The sequence below is a fragment of the Sus scrofa genome, chromosome 16 (genome assembly GCF_000003025.6).
Source record: "Sus scrofa isolate TJ Tabasco breed Duroc chromosome 16, Sscrofa11.1, whole genome shotgun sequence".
Classification (NCBI taxonomy): Eukaryota; Metazoa; Chordata; class Mammalia; order Artiodactyla; family Suidae; genus Sus; species Sus scrofa.
In genome coordinates this window covers 32,004,250-32,018,869 of record NC_010458.4, presented here as the reverse complement: position 1 = coordinate 32,018,869, position 14,620 = coordinate 32,004,250, and the positions used below count along the sequence as shown (strand labels likewise).

At 36.8% G+C, this 14,620-nt stretch overlaps 1 long non-coding RNA gene across 2 annotated transcripts in view; it reads left to right on the top strand.

The window, feature by feature from the left end:
• The window catches only part of LOC106506482, a 204,504-nt gene that overhangs the window by 121,803 nt on the left and 68,081 nt on the right, over window positions 1–14,620 (top strand). For both annotated transcript variants that reach the window (XR_002339586.1, XR_002339587.1), the window contains exon 2: window positions 9,670–9,889. This is a non-coding gene — a long non-coding RNA (uncharacterized LOC106506482). The remainder of the gene's footprint in view (window positions 1–9,669; window positions 9,890–14,620) is intronic.

Here is a 14,620-nt window from a genome sequence, read left to right as displayed (position 1 = left end):
TGGTTTTTCACTTCAGAAATCACCTATAAGTTGCAAGATATTTAAAAAGTGAGTTGAATTGAAGGACACAAGATTAAGGAATTAAGGATGAAAAGTTTTAACATATTTTAAGCGTAGAGTTAATTGTTATCAAACTTTCTAAGAAATTACTCCCATTTAATGCTTACACATATATATAATTATGATTTAAAGGCTTACATGAATCTATATACATTTTTACCATCTAAAATCATTTTAAGCTTTAGAAAGTCTCATTTGCCTGGTCTCTGTCTTTCAAGAATCCTTGAGAATGAAGTTTAGGGCTTGTTCACTATGCCTTTCTGGGGTTGGTTCACTAAACATCCTCTCTGGGAGATAAGCCAAGTTTTTATAGCCAAGATGGTTTTATGTGAAGGAAGTGGGAATTCAGCTGTAGTTCTGATTTCAGGAATACTGCAGGAGAGCTTTCAGATAGCTAAGAGTTGATTGAACAGGTCTCCTGTACTTTGTTCTGACCATTTTAGTTCAACTTTATAATTATTACATACATATCTAATTTGTATTTAAGAAGGAAGATGTCTGTAGCAACTATTTGATGTGTAGGTGGTCATAAGCCTCCTTAAGCCTTCCTTTCCTAAAAGCAGGAAGACACCATTTGCCAAATGTAAACAAAAGTGAGCACCAATGGTGGGGAGTTGCTTTTGTAACTAGGAACCCACAATTTCAAACGTTGCAAATTTAGCATCACACAGCTAAAGTTAAAATAATTTGATTCATACTTTTTACATTATTTGAAGAAATATTTATCAACTGAGTGTTAATGTTAAATATCTTTTTCTTTTCTGGTTTATCTTTCGGCAAGAATCTACAAAACTCTCTAAACTCTGACGTGTCCAGCATTGTTCTGTAATCAGAACAGCCTCCTATTTAAAAAATTTCATAAATTTAACACAGAGTACACTAATATTTATGGCCTCATTCTTAACCTGAAGTATATAGTCCAGGATTTATCTGCCACCAAAAGTCACATCAAGGAACTGGTTCGGTCTGTTTGAAACAGTGGAAGTAGTTTAATAAGTGGAAAAGAGGAGTTCCCATCATGGCTCAGCAGTTAACGAACCTGACTAGGATCCATGAGGATGTGGGTCGATCCCTGGCTTCGCTCATTGTCAAGGATCTGGTTGCCATGAGCTGTGGTGTAGGTCACAGACACGGCTCAGATCTGGCATTGCTGCAGCTCTGGTGTAGGCCGGCAGCTGTAGCTCTGATTTGACTCCCAGCCTGGGAAGCTCCATATGCCATGGGTGTAGCCCTAAAAAAGAAAAAACAAATAAATAAATAAAAGAAAAAGCAAAGTGGAAAAGAAAGAAATATTAACTGAATTTGAGGAATTTTGATGTGTGTGTGTGTGCTTCTTACTTGGATTAGATTGGAAGTTGTTATTTTAAAATCAAACCTAGAAGTTTCATGAGAAGGGAGAAACTTGTTCAATTATACCCACTCTGCAAAGAGAGCAGTAAGATATTAAAGGTAATTTGGTGCCAAGTTCCTAACGGCTGAAGACATTTATACTCCAATCAAACGAGAGAGCCTTTTTATATTAAAAGTGCATGGAATTCCCCAGTGCCCTAGAGGTTAAGGAGTCGGTGTTGTCGCTGCTGTGGTTCAGTCCCTGGCCTGGCAACTTCCTCATGTGGTGGGCATGGCAGAGGAAAAAAAGGACTTGCCTTATCAATGGTTGTTCTCCCTTTGGGGCCCTGATTAGATCTGGTAGATTATCTCCTTGAAGCTGGCTCTGTGTCAGTTTTTTCCTTGAGGATAGGACTTTAAGGACAGTGTACTATGTTGTCACTGGAAACTGGGCCAAACCTAGAAGACTTGGAGCCTTGGAGACAGGAAGTCTCCAATAATGTCTTAATTTCTCCTTTCTTGTGCATTCCTCCAGGTTTTTTACTTTTTATTTTTTGTCTTTTTGTCTTTTACGGCCGCATGGAGGTTCCCAGGCTAGGGGTCCAATCGGAACTGTACCTGCTGGCCTATGCCAGAGCCATAGCAACGCAGGATCTGAGCCAAGTCTGTGACCCATACCACAGCTCATGGCAACTCAGGATCTGTAACCCAATGGGTCAGGGGAGGGATTGAACCTGCGTCCTCATGGATGCGAGTCGGGTTTGCTAACCGCTGAGCCATGATGGGAATGCCACATTTCTCCAGGTTTGGCACCCCTTCTATTACTCCAAAAAATTCCTTCCCACATTTGTAGAAAAAAAGACAAGTTAATCAACGCAGACAACTAGGCGATGTCTTGTGCCATATTAATCCTAGAGAACAAAAGTCTACTGATTAATGAAAACGTGAATATTTAAGAAATATCTTGATAAAATGGGAGCAAGAGCTATACAGTAGGAACCAAGAGATCCAGACCTGTCAGTAACTTCTCTTGCTCTTTGACACACTTTCCTTTTATAATAAAACATCTCAGCTATGTGATATTCTTGAGAACCCAGGTTAGTAGAAATCGCAGTGATAGAAATCAGAATATAGGTTTTTCCAAATGCAAAATATATCCTGTGCCTGTGAATTAGAGAGGATGTGAGATATTTCCCACAGCCTTTTTATTTATTTTGAGAGGCACAAATCATAGCTATTTACTCCTAGAGGAGCCACTGAAAGTAGATATTTTGAGCAGAGTATCAGCCCTGGGAAAAATTAGATGCTAGACAAAGTGTATTTTTATAAAACTCATGCTTTCTTCATTTGCTCACTCTCAGTTGGTGGGTAACTACCAACTGACTATCTTCTCCTTCAACTTCTTTTCAGCAAAGGGTCAACTAATCCTCACTATGTGTTAACTGCAGAGGGGTAATTGTGAATGCTGGCAATTCAGTGTCTTCAAAGAGAAAGGATGATACTTCTGAGGAACATTGGTGTTCCTCAGATCAGATCATGTGTGTGGCCACATATTTTATCTAGACTTCTTGTCCTGTATGTATTGTGACGTCTCTTCCCGCTTTGCCTCCAGCTTGACCCAAGCACTGTCAGTGTTACCAACCTGGGTTCTTTGCCGTCTTTAATCAATAGACATTGGTAAGAGACCAGACAGGAAAATTCAGGCAGGGCTTTACTGGGGCCAGAGGGGTGGCTTAGGTGGTCTGCCCACTCCCCTGGTGGTGTGTGCAGGGGCTGTGCATAATACCCTGCTTTTGCTTCTGATCCCCTGCTGTTGCTCTTGGCTCTTTAGAAGTGGCAATTGAGTTTTGGGGGTTTTCTGTATCTTCTTGCCCATAGTTGGCCCCAACTGCACATGTATGCAGCTATTTTTAGTTCCTTATAGTTTCTTTGTATTTTGCTGTTTGAAGAGATGTCTAGGTGCAAGCACTGCAACCACTGCAGCAAAGGGTCCCAGGTCCCAGGTTCCAGCTTCTCATCAGGATTACAGAGGCTGGGTGTGTAGAGTTTGTATTTCCTCTGGAAAGAAGTTTCTTTTCTCAGAGGAAGGGCCCTGAGAGATGTATAAGAGAGTTATTGTATTTTACCTACTTTCACTCCTCCAAAGTGTAGGTGCAATTGAGAATTTAGGGGAATTCTGTCTCTCCCCTGAGGTGAGAAAGAATCCACAGGTTCTATTAATAAATACGCTGTCTTTAAGTCTAATCCTGACCACTCTCTACATAATGTTTTCAAACTATCCTATAGGTGTCCTAATCTTAGAGAACTTTATATATATAGATGGTACTTCTGGATTTGATGCCATCGGCTTGTGTTTCCATTTTTATTCGATTGCTATTCTTAGTGGAAGGAGTTAATGGCGTAATTCAAGAGAAAGAAAGCCTCGTGGAATTTGTCAGCAGCAAGAAGCAGTGGTGCGCTAATTTGGTCATTGTACATATCCCAGCTTGGTATCTCAATTTTAACAGTAACTCAAGTGCTAAGTCATGCATACAGATGTTGAAGATATGACCTCAGGGGCTCCTTCAGGCTGTGAAGACTATTATACCTCCTGTACTTTGTTATTGATACGTTCCTCCCTCCAGTCTGCAGCTAATTTTTATAGCACTCATAATCTTCTTCTTATTGGCCAAGAGGAGTGGAATACACACTTTCCACAGCAAGCTTTCAACCTGCAGCGCTTGTCTCTGAGAATTTCACAAGTCATAAAATGGTAGTTTGGGAGAGTTATAACAGGAGTATAACATGGGATAAGACTATGTACATATTGTATGCATCGTTGGAGACTCAGTAACACATTTGGAATATGCAAGAATGAAAGCTCATTTTAAAAATAGGGCTTATTTTAAAAATATGAAGTTAAGTTCTTTATTTTAGTATAGTGTATAGTATTGCATATATTTGGAGAATGGTATCATGTTTTGCTGAGCTGGAAGCTCTGCCCTTGTATTTAAGGTGTCTTTAATATAAAAAGATTAAACTGTGTTTAGATTAGTTTTAAAAATAATTTAAAAACTTTTATTCAAGCATACTTTCTAAGCATGAATCTTACTCAAAAACCAAATTGTACGGCCTAAGACTTAGTATGTGCCATGAATATAGTTCTTGCTCTAGTAAGAACCTGTTTCTTAATTATCTTAAATGTTTATTTTTACTTTATTCAAATGGTTAAAATAGGAAAGGCATGTGTTTCCAATAATAATATAAAAATAGATGAGAAAGCCCCATCCTTCTTGCCTATAAAAACTAATGGAAGGAAGTTCTCTTCCATAGTTTGCATAGATGTGATAATTTATGCTAAAAGAGTGAGAGGTGGGGCCAGAGGGTAAAGTAGCAATTTTTTTCCACTCCTTGCATAAAATAGAATTTGCACATTGTTACAGCCTGGAAATAACCAAACAGTGATTAAGATAGATAGCTTTTATCTGGCCATTCTTATCTTTTATAAGCTTACGCAAGTTTTTAAAAATAGAAATCTTTATTTAAACCTAGTTCATGGCCATGATCTAATTGCAGAAGTCTCCAAACCAGTCACCAACAGCTAGGGTCTCTGAAATGGATAACTTCTTACTGTAATGTCCTTTTCTGTCTCCTGCATCTGCCAGGAAGTCTTTAAAATAAACTTAAACATTCACAAAAGAACAGTTCCCGAAAAGGTTAAGTTTCTTTTTAAAAGAGGTGTGACTGTAATGAGTGTCTCTTTCTGCCTCTATCTCTGTCACTCTGTCTCTGTTTCTCTTTGTCTCTCTGCTTCTTATAGGTTTTGCTAGAATTGGATGATACAGGAAAATGGGCTCCAAGGTGTGGATATTTGATAATTCCTTTTTATAAATTTAGTTTGTTAGTATTATGTATTTCCAGTCATGAAAGTTTATGTTATGTTCTCTTGTGATCTATCACATGAAGACTAATTGTCCTTGTTCCTCATTCTGAAAGTTTTTCACTGGGCTTTGATCAATCAGAGGTAGTACTTTGACCTGGTCTTAGCTTTAGGTCATTAAAAGTAAAATCCATTTTCCTGTAAGATAACAACTGTAACTCTGTGTCTAATTGCCCCCTAAAAGAATGTAATACTCTTGATTTTGATAAAAAAAAAAAAAACCCACTTGATGATTGTAATGAGTATAGTTTTATGTTTGAGGTCTGTGTGAATGGAAGGTGAGGCATTCCCACATGACTGAGAATAGTATAGTACAAAAGAGAATGGCATATTTTAGCACGGACTGGGAACCAAGAAGTCCAGGCTCTGGTAGAATAAGTGACTAATCGATGACAATGAGTCCTGTTAGGATTTCAGTTCTTCTCATCAATTAAATAAAAAAGTGGAATTGTAAGGGCACAAAGTAACTTTCAGGTTATGAAATCCCATGACTTACTGAAAATGTTAATGGCTCATTCAGATTTTGTGTTGCTGTGAGCATTAAATAAGATAGTTTACATAGCGTACCTAATATGGTGCCTGGTACGTAGGAACGATCAACAGATTGCAGTGGTGTTTGTGATGATTTCTTTTTTTTCTCTTTTTTTTTCTTTCAGTGATTTTTATTTTTTCCATTATAGTTGGTTTTTACAGTGTTCTGTCAATTTCTACTGTACAGCAAAGTGACCAGCTCACATATGTATATATAGACACACACACATGCTATATATAGACACACACACACACACATATATATGCATTCTTTTTCTCACAGTATCCTCCATCATTCTTCATCACAAGTGACTAGACATAGTTCCCTGTGCTATACAGCAGGATCTCATTGTTGATCCACTCCAAATGCAAATAGTTTGCATCTACTAACCCCAGACTGCCAGTTCATCCTACTCCCTCCCCCTCCCCATTGACAACCACAAGTCTATTCTCCAAGTCCATGAGCTTCTTTTCTGTGAAAAGATTTGTTTCTGTCATATATTAGGTTCCAGATATATGTGATGATTTCTTGGATTAAATTTTTTAAAAACAACCAAATCTGTTTTAAAACATGTTATTTCAATAGCAGCCACAAGATGGGAGTATTTAGCTTTACAGTTAAGTTTTTCTTTTCTTTTTTTTTTTTTTTTCTTTCTTTTCTAATTACAGAGCTGAAGGAATTGGTATTTTGCTTTATCTACTTCCTTGTAGAACAAATAAGAAGTGATTATTTTTCACCTGTAACCAGAGTGGTTTAATACATACCAGTTTTAATGCTGCTAAAAGGACATGTATCTTGGGGAATTTTTAATCTTAAGTATGTTTTCTTCTGAAAAATTCAGAATCAGTTTTGATCCTGTTCTGTGCGGACATGATGCTTCTCCAGGTAATGGAGTTCTCTTCAGACTCCATATTTATCTATGAGTATAAAAGTGAGAAAGAAGTTATAGTTTAAAATTTGCACTTTGGCTGGTGAAATACTGGGCATAACTTGAATAGTATATAACGCAATCTAAGACTTGGGTTAACTTTTAAAATAATTATCTTTTTTTTTTTAAATTAAGGCTAATGCTGGAAAATACAATCTTAAAGAATTGTGAAAGAGGAAGCTACTTAAAAGATTAAAGCTATTTAAAAATCTCTAAGTGATTTTAAATGAGGGAAATTGTGCTTTCCTGTCACTGTGCATATTGGAATATTGGATATGCTCTGTTCAAGAAAGATTAACATGGACGTATCTGGTCTTACTAAGAAGAATTGGAACTCACACATTCATTGCTGCATTATTTAAATAGATTCCTCACCTGTGGTGGATTCCTCTTTGTGTCTGAAGGATCCACTTTGGTTTAGAGGGAAATATTTGCCAATGAAATATGTGGAAGCCACATGCATATATAGCATCATTGGTTAGCAGATGTCTATGTTGGTAAACAATGAGCTCCACTTTTGTTTTGCGTGATGGTGATTTATGTAAATTGATCTGTGTGGAACTAAAACAATGTAGATATTTTACAATTAAGTTTATTCATAGATGACATGAAAGAAAATGGTTTTCATTAAAATAGGTATATATAAATGAATTCTAGATTGACATTTTCCCCTATTGAGAACCTAAGAACTACATTTTAGAGCTTTCCTCATATGTATAAAATTCCACAGAATCTATATACAACAGAAGAAAATATATCTTTGTTGGAGTATCATGTATATAGGTGAGAGTATTGTATATTTTGTCTATAGTTTCTCACTGCTATCTTTCAACAAATGTATATTATGCATATAAACTATTCTAAATTGGAGGACATTAATTTTGGAGGAGAAAAATTGATGATAGCATATTGATGCTCCAAAAACAGTTAATAAACAGAAACCTCAGTTAAACTGAGTTGGGAAACCAGAGGGGGAAGTTTTCATGCCCTGCAAGGAGAGCAGAGCTCAACAGAAAGAAAGCCTCTTCTTTCCTGTCAGGGACTTAACTTGAAAAGCCAAGGACTCTTTGTTCACTATAGCCTTCCTAACTTTCCTTCCCTTCCATAAAAGCATTATCCTTCCTTTTCAGTACAGGAATTTGCACATGGTTCAGACCTCAAACTGCAATTCTCTCCTCATCTGGAATACATCTATCTTTGCTGAAGAAATATCTGGCAGTCTGGTCAGCACTGTGATCACCTGTACTACATAATGTTGCAACAAATTTTTATTTGAAGAAATTCTATATTTTAAAATACTAATCTCTCCTGGACCTTCCTTTTTCCTCTTTATAAGAGAAGGATAAAATTCCAAAGAGGTTAAGTGATGGACTAAGGTAACATCATGTAAATGGTAGAACGTTAACTAGAAACCAGGTCCCAACTTCCAGATTGTGGCTCTATGCTTCCCCCACTCTGTCTTTCATTAGCACCTCTCTGAGTTTCAAGCATGGATCTTTCACTTCTTCAAGATATTGTTCAGCCTATGGAAGAACATCTTGTTTTCTTTCATAGCATTATGAGAAAATAGGAACTTACTCATTCTTCTGTCCTACGTAATGAATGGCTTTAAGCGAGTTCTGTTAGCTAATGGTTGTTAGAATGGTTCAAGATAATCTGATTCAAAACTCAAATTGCTGTTTTCAGGAAATGTTACCCGATATTTAATAGCTTGAGACCATCAAATTCTATTTAGCAGATCAAATATCACATAGTGCATTTTGAAAACTAGAAGTAGAGTGCAGTGGGAAGATACACTGCTCGGAGTAAGACTTCTCTTGGTGCTCTATTATACCCCTGCTCTATGGAATAGAATTTTGGAGTGTTGATTGCATATTTATCAAAGCGTTGGAGCAGACCCAGAACTGTGTTCTGAGGAATTTTTTGATTTGCCAATAGGGGTTTCTTAACCCACCCTATGTGTAGATGGGATAACCATCTATTCAGAAACAAGTCTTGATTAGGTTATTTAATTGCTATAGGAAACCAGCTTAGCTGGTTGTCAAAGAATATGGATTTGCCCTTAACAGCGCACAATATCTACACTGTAAGTTCTTGCCAAAGAATACAATTTTGAATTCTTTGCTGTTCAGTTCCTATCAAAATCTTGGTTTTGAGAAATTATAATCAAGGAGGATTGACTGAAAGCTAGGTGAACTCTCAAATGCTGTAGATGGTTTTTAAAAATGTGTATCTAACCATCAGAATGTTACAAATTTTTACCATGTAGTTTTAGCCTCATCTAAAAATCTTTTTAATACATTATATTGGGCATATTCCATTAACTTGCATGGAAGAAGCAGCTATGCAAAAGAAACCTACTTAAAATTCTTAAAGGGACGTTGTTGAGAAAGGAGTTTGTTATATCTCTTGAGTACACTTTTAATGAAAGCCCACAGGAGAGGTTCTTCTCAGGTCTTAGTAATAAAGTCATCTGTCCCTACTTTTTTTTTTTAATTCTTACGGATACCGAGAATCTTTTCACTGTTTTTTTTTTTCCTTCTTTTCTTTTATTTCAAAGAAGCACTGGGTCGGATTTACCACCTGTCTTTAGCACACATTAAATGCATTTTAAAAAATGTGCTAACCAAACTTTTTTTCCTTCCACTGTATTTCCCTTCTGTATATTTTATCTTATTTTTATTTTGAGAAGAAGTCATGGATTTTTTTTTTTTACTCCCCCAATAATAAATTCCCATAAAAGGAAAATCAGGAGTAGGAGACTTTGAGGATAATTATTTTTTAAAGTGCCTCTTAGAATAAGCACGTAAATATCTGAGTCTCTGTGCTCTCTCTTGTCCCATCTTCACCAAGCCATACTACTCCTTCTAATTCTACATTCCTTTCCCCCCATACTTCTAGCTCTGCTTCCACTGGCCTTGGGAGAGAGGACTGCATCGTGGTGGAGGAGAACAGATGTTAGCAGATCTCAAGACATCACATTGAAGGTCTATCAGATAAAGAGAACAGTGGTTAAATTGACTCCTTGAAAGAAGAGAAGAGGTATAGAAAGGGGGAGAAGAGAAAATGCAGAGAGGAGATTTGGAAAAAATGTAAGACTGGACAAGGCCTGGGGGAAGAGGTAAGAAGGAAACTGCTGAACCATTGCCATTAGAAGACAGACCTGCACTTTCCAGATGAAATTAGTTTTCTGAGTGATGAGTGTTGCACACCTCGGCTCTCTTTTCCACTTGTCGTCACTGAAAAAGAATTTCATTGCTAAATGTGGGAGTGTATTTTTTGTGGAATGTGAAGGGATGAGTTTTCTGCCTGGGGCCATGAGGGCAGCCCAGAGGGAGAATGCAGGGTCATGGGAGCCCAGAAGTCTGGGTTAATGTAAGACTCTGGGAACTTGTCACAATCTCAGGGAGCGATTTGGGCTTCCAAAGGCCAAGACAGTGCGAGGGAAATCTGCTCCTAGACAGATTTGCTTAAATCTTGGTATGACAAAAGTCCCACTGAGATTTTGTTAAATGAGTTAACTTTACAAGGTATTATCCAAACCAGGAAACTTTGGAGGATGAAAGGGGGTGCCAAAAACTAATATTGTTATAACAACAGGATGGTATCAGTGCTGCCTCAAGCAAACTGGGACAAATGATTGCCCTCAATATAATACTTAATAGTTTCTGGTGATTTGCATAAAGGTTTGAAAATGCACTTTTAGGAAATACCTATTTACGTTAACTGCTTACAAAGACTCTGAATACACTTGCTTTATGTATTTGACTTAAGTTCATGCTTGGCAAAATTCATTTTCCTCCCCCATTCTTTGATTTCTTCCTCCTTTGACCCTAGACCTGGCCATTCTTGATTGACTTCTCTTTCTCTCCAATCCCATAGACTTAGCTCTTGTCTCCATTCTCCATTGCTAACCTAGACTCTGTCACTTGGTCATTTTGTCATTATCTTTCACTAACCTCTGTTACTCATGGTTTATATTTCTACTGCATATCATAATACCTGGCACAAAAATATATTTAGGAATTGTCTATGAAATAAATAAATGAGTTGAAATATCTTTTGCAGTCAATATCACTTTATTATTATTATTTTTTAATGTCACAGGTTTTTAGTCCATAATTTGTTGTGTCAACATACCCTGAGGCAGCAGGCTAAATCGTATACACTTGTATCATGAACCCTTTGGGCCCCTGGTCCAGATGGTTGGTTTCTAAAGTAGAAAAGAAACTGCGTAGTGTTGCAGATTGGAGTTACTGTAAGTCAGTTCCTGGAGTCATCTGCTCACAAGGGTTGGTTGGTGTGATGCCAACCTCTCTTACTACTTGCAGAGAAAACATTGCCGCTTTCTGATTCGGGGAACTACTGACTTTTGTTGGATTTTCTGATCTTATTAAAACTGTTTTCTTCTAGTGCACTGCTAACAAAGTACAGATTTCTAAACATTTGGAGGTCTATGACTTTTCACATTTTGAATAACCACACCTTCACAAAGATGTGTTGTGGGCGATGCGGGAGCTGACATAATAGACTGTAACGGCTCTGTTAAAGTAGCAGTAAAATCTGCCTCCCACAGTAAATATGTATTCCATTTAGTGTGGGTCTGAGTTTTTTTCCTCTCATGTTTCAGAGGTCTACAAATGTCTACATTATCTATCACTATCTGCTTTTTTAGGAGGCTGGTCACCATGTTAATGTATGTTTGAAATGTTTTTTAAGGATCATACCTTTCTTTTAATTTTTGTAACTTTTAATCAGTGCTCTTTCTTTTTTTTTCATTTATAGTGAATTTTATTTTTTCCATTATGGCTGGTTTACAGTGTTCTGTGGTTGCCAAGGGAGAGGGGAAAGGAGTGGGATGGATTGGGAATTTGGGGTTGATACATGCAAACTATTGCCTTTGGAATGGATAAGCAGTGCTCTTTCAAAACTGATTAACTTTAGTAATGGTGAGGAAAATGGAATTACTCATTTTTCATGGGTATATGCAACCCAAATTAAGTGAAAGTTAGGATACTTTTTCACACATTATAATTGCTGATGTGTGAGGTGGCATGATTTAACTCTCTCTTGACTTGTTCTGCTTTACAGACCTTAGAACAACTCTGGATCTTATGTGGTGCCATGATATCCTGCCCCTTCATCCGATCACTGTCTTCCCTCTTTTAAAACATTATGTACAGCAACTGTAATAGCCATTCGTGGTATTGTTGTTGCTGTTACTGCCTGGCACCCAATCCCCTTCTTGTATAAGAATAGCTCAATTTTGTTTGGGGATGCCAAATACTTCCTAATAAGAGTAATGTTTGATTAGTTTCCACTTCACTCCAGATTATGGCCTTGAGTCCTAAGTGAATGAAGCCAGTCCACAAATCTCATTCCTCTGACCAGTTCTAAGGTTGGCAACAACCCAGTCAGAGTTCATGAGACAAGAGGAGATGTTTACTGATGTTTCTGGATGATGTTTTCTTTCTTCCTGTGGTAGATACAGTGTGAGGATGCAGGCTTGAAACTCTGTAGAAACTTGCTCTCACCAGAGCAGAGCCCGGAGATAGCGCCAGGCCTCTTTGGAGAGTTCAAGGATGAAGTGGGTACACTGATGGGAGAGCAAAGGTGCAGAGAACTGAATTTGTATGACCTCCTTAGAACTGCTGGTTCAAGCCTCTCCTGGATTCAGAACTTCCTTTGAATTTTCAAAAACATGAGACAATGATAACTTTTACAGTTTTAAGTGAGTTTGAATGGGGATTTCTATACCTTGGAACTGAGGAAAATGCATTTGATATGTAGGGATTTCTGAAGCTATCAGCAATGCTTTGATTTCTTAGGTTATCTGATTAGGAGAATCATGGTTGGGATGGGGTAGAAATTGGGTTCAAGTTACCATAGGTGGAATGTTCAGCTTAGAAAGAGAATTGACTATACCACCATTGTGAGGAATAAGTGAATTTTTTAATTTGCTTATTAAAACAGAATTTTTTCCTGCTAAAGTTTCTTAGAATTGAGAAAAGACCTCTTTCATGGCTATGGTAGGTGGGGCTGATGTATTGATTATAAAACGTCTGTAAGATCTATTGATCATGACTTACTTTGTTGAAGAGATGTGATATGCAGCTTATGTTGAGTGTACTGCTTTATAATTTCCAACCCCAAATTACACTTTTTCTTGAAGTCCTTACTGAAAAACATAGGTAACATATAATCCTTGCAACATTAAATGTTACTTACTGCAATATTTTTGGCAATGTTTCGTCCATGTCTACTTCTTTAATCCTCCTACTGTTCATCCTCTTTTTTTCTATTTATCTTATACTTTTCTTCTTTCTTTTTCCTTTTGTTTACTTTAATTTACCAGAGAATAGTGCCCATGGATAGCAGCCATAGGTATTACCTAGTATTACTACTAGTATTAATAGTTAAGAACTTTCACTCTGTATTAATTCCATGATGTTTTCTTCTCATATTTTGAGAAACGTGTTTTTACAAGGTTAAACAGCTTATTGAACCTAAATAGAACATAAGCCACCAAAGCCATATGCATCTTTAGACATCTTTCATGAATGATTCAGAAAGATTTAAAAATCATAAAGGTCACTCACAATGGTACAAATATGAATTCTACTTTAAAAAGTAAACTGTTAATAATCAGATAAGAACTCTAGAACACATTTCCCATTCCTCACCCCCCCAGGAATCAACTCAAATGTAAAAAGAAATTACTAAGGAAGTATAAAATAAGAGTAAAAATGGTCAATTTTCTGTCTATCCAATGCAAGTTTGTTTATTTTTACAGAGTAATACATTTTTGTCATCTTCAGGCAAACCTCACAGCATGGAAATTGGCTAACTAATAGTTTCATCATATTTAACTCTTTTTCCAGAGTAGAGCTTCACTTTCATTTTGTTTTATTTTATTTATTTTTTGGTTGCTCCCACAGCATGCAGAAGTTCTGGGGCCAGGGATCAAATCCATGTGATAGCAGCAACCCAAGCCACAGCAGTGACAACACCAGATCCTTAACCCACTGAGCCACCAGGGAACTCCTTCTCCTTCATTTTAAACTTAATATCTGGACATTATAAGTATGCCATGACAAGCTTCTCTTTCAAAGTAATTGCAGCATTTTTTTCATTTGATCCTGATAATCCTATTGTGAGGTAGTTAGATAATTGAGGCAGAGTGGGTAAATAGTGTGAAACAACAGTGATTTATTCTTTCCTCTTTTTCTTTATTCCACATACTAGTTCTATTTAGCAAGTTTCTTAGCCTTCCTGTGGCTCATGATCTCTATCTATAAAGTGTTCATTGTAACATTACCTTCCTCTTGGTTTGACTTAGTATAATATTCATCTGACTATTGTTTGTAATTGAAAATTGGAATCAGTGTAAATGGCCAAAATAGAGGAATGAGTAAATAAACTTTATTATATATATGTTAATGCAGTAGGCAGCTTTAAAAAATCACGTTTTTAATAAATAATAGAAATAATCTTAGGATAGAATGTTAAGTGTAATGCAAAGCAGAATACACAATCAAATATTCAGTATTAGCCAAATGTATGAACGAATATTTTATATACTTGGGAAAATGATTCAAAATAAGTAGATATTTCAAGATAGTATCAGCAATTATATCTATAAGATGGATTTTAAGTTTGGGCTGCTAAAATGAAAGTGCCATTGACTGGGTAATTTAAACAACAGAAATTTATTTCTCACAGTTCCAGAGGCTGGGAAGGCCAAGATCCAGGTACCAGTTCATCCTGTTTCTAGTAAAAATCATTCTTCCTTGTTTGCAGACCATGCCTTCTTGCTGCATCCTCACATGGCAAAGGAAGTGTGACAGCTCTA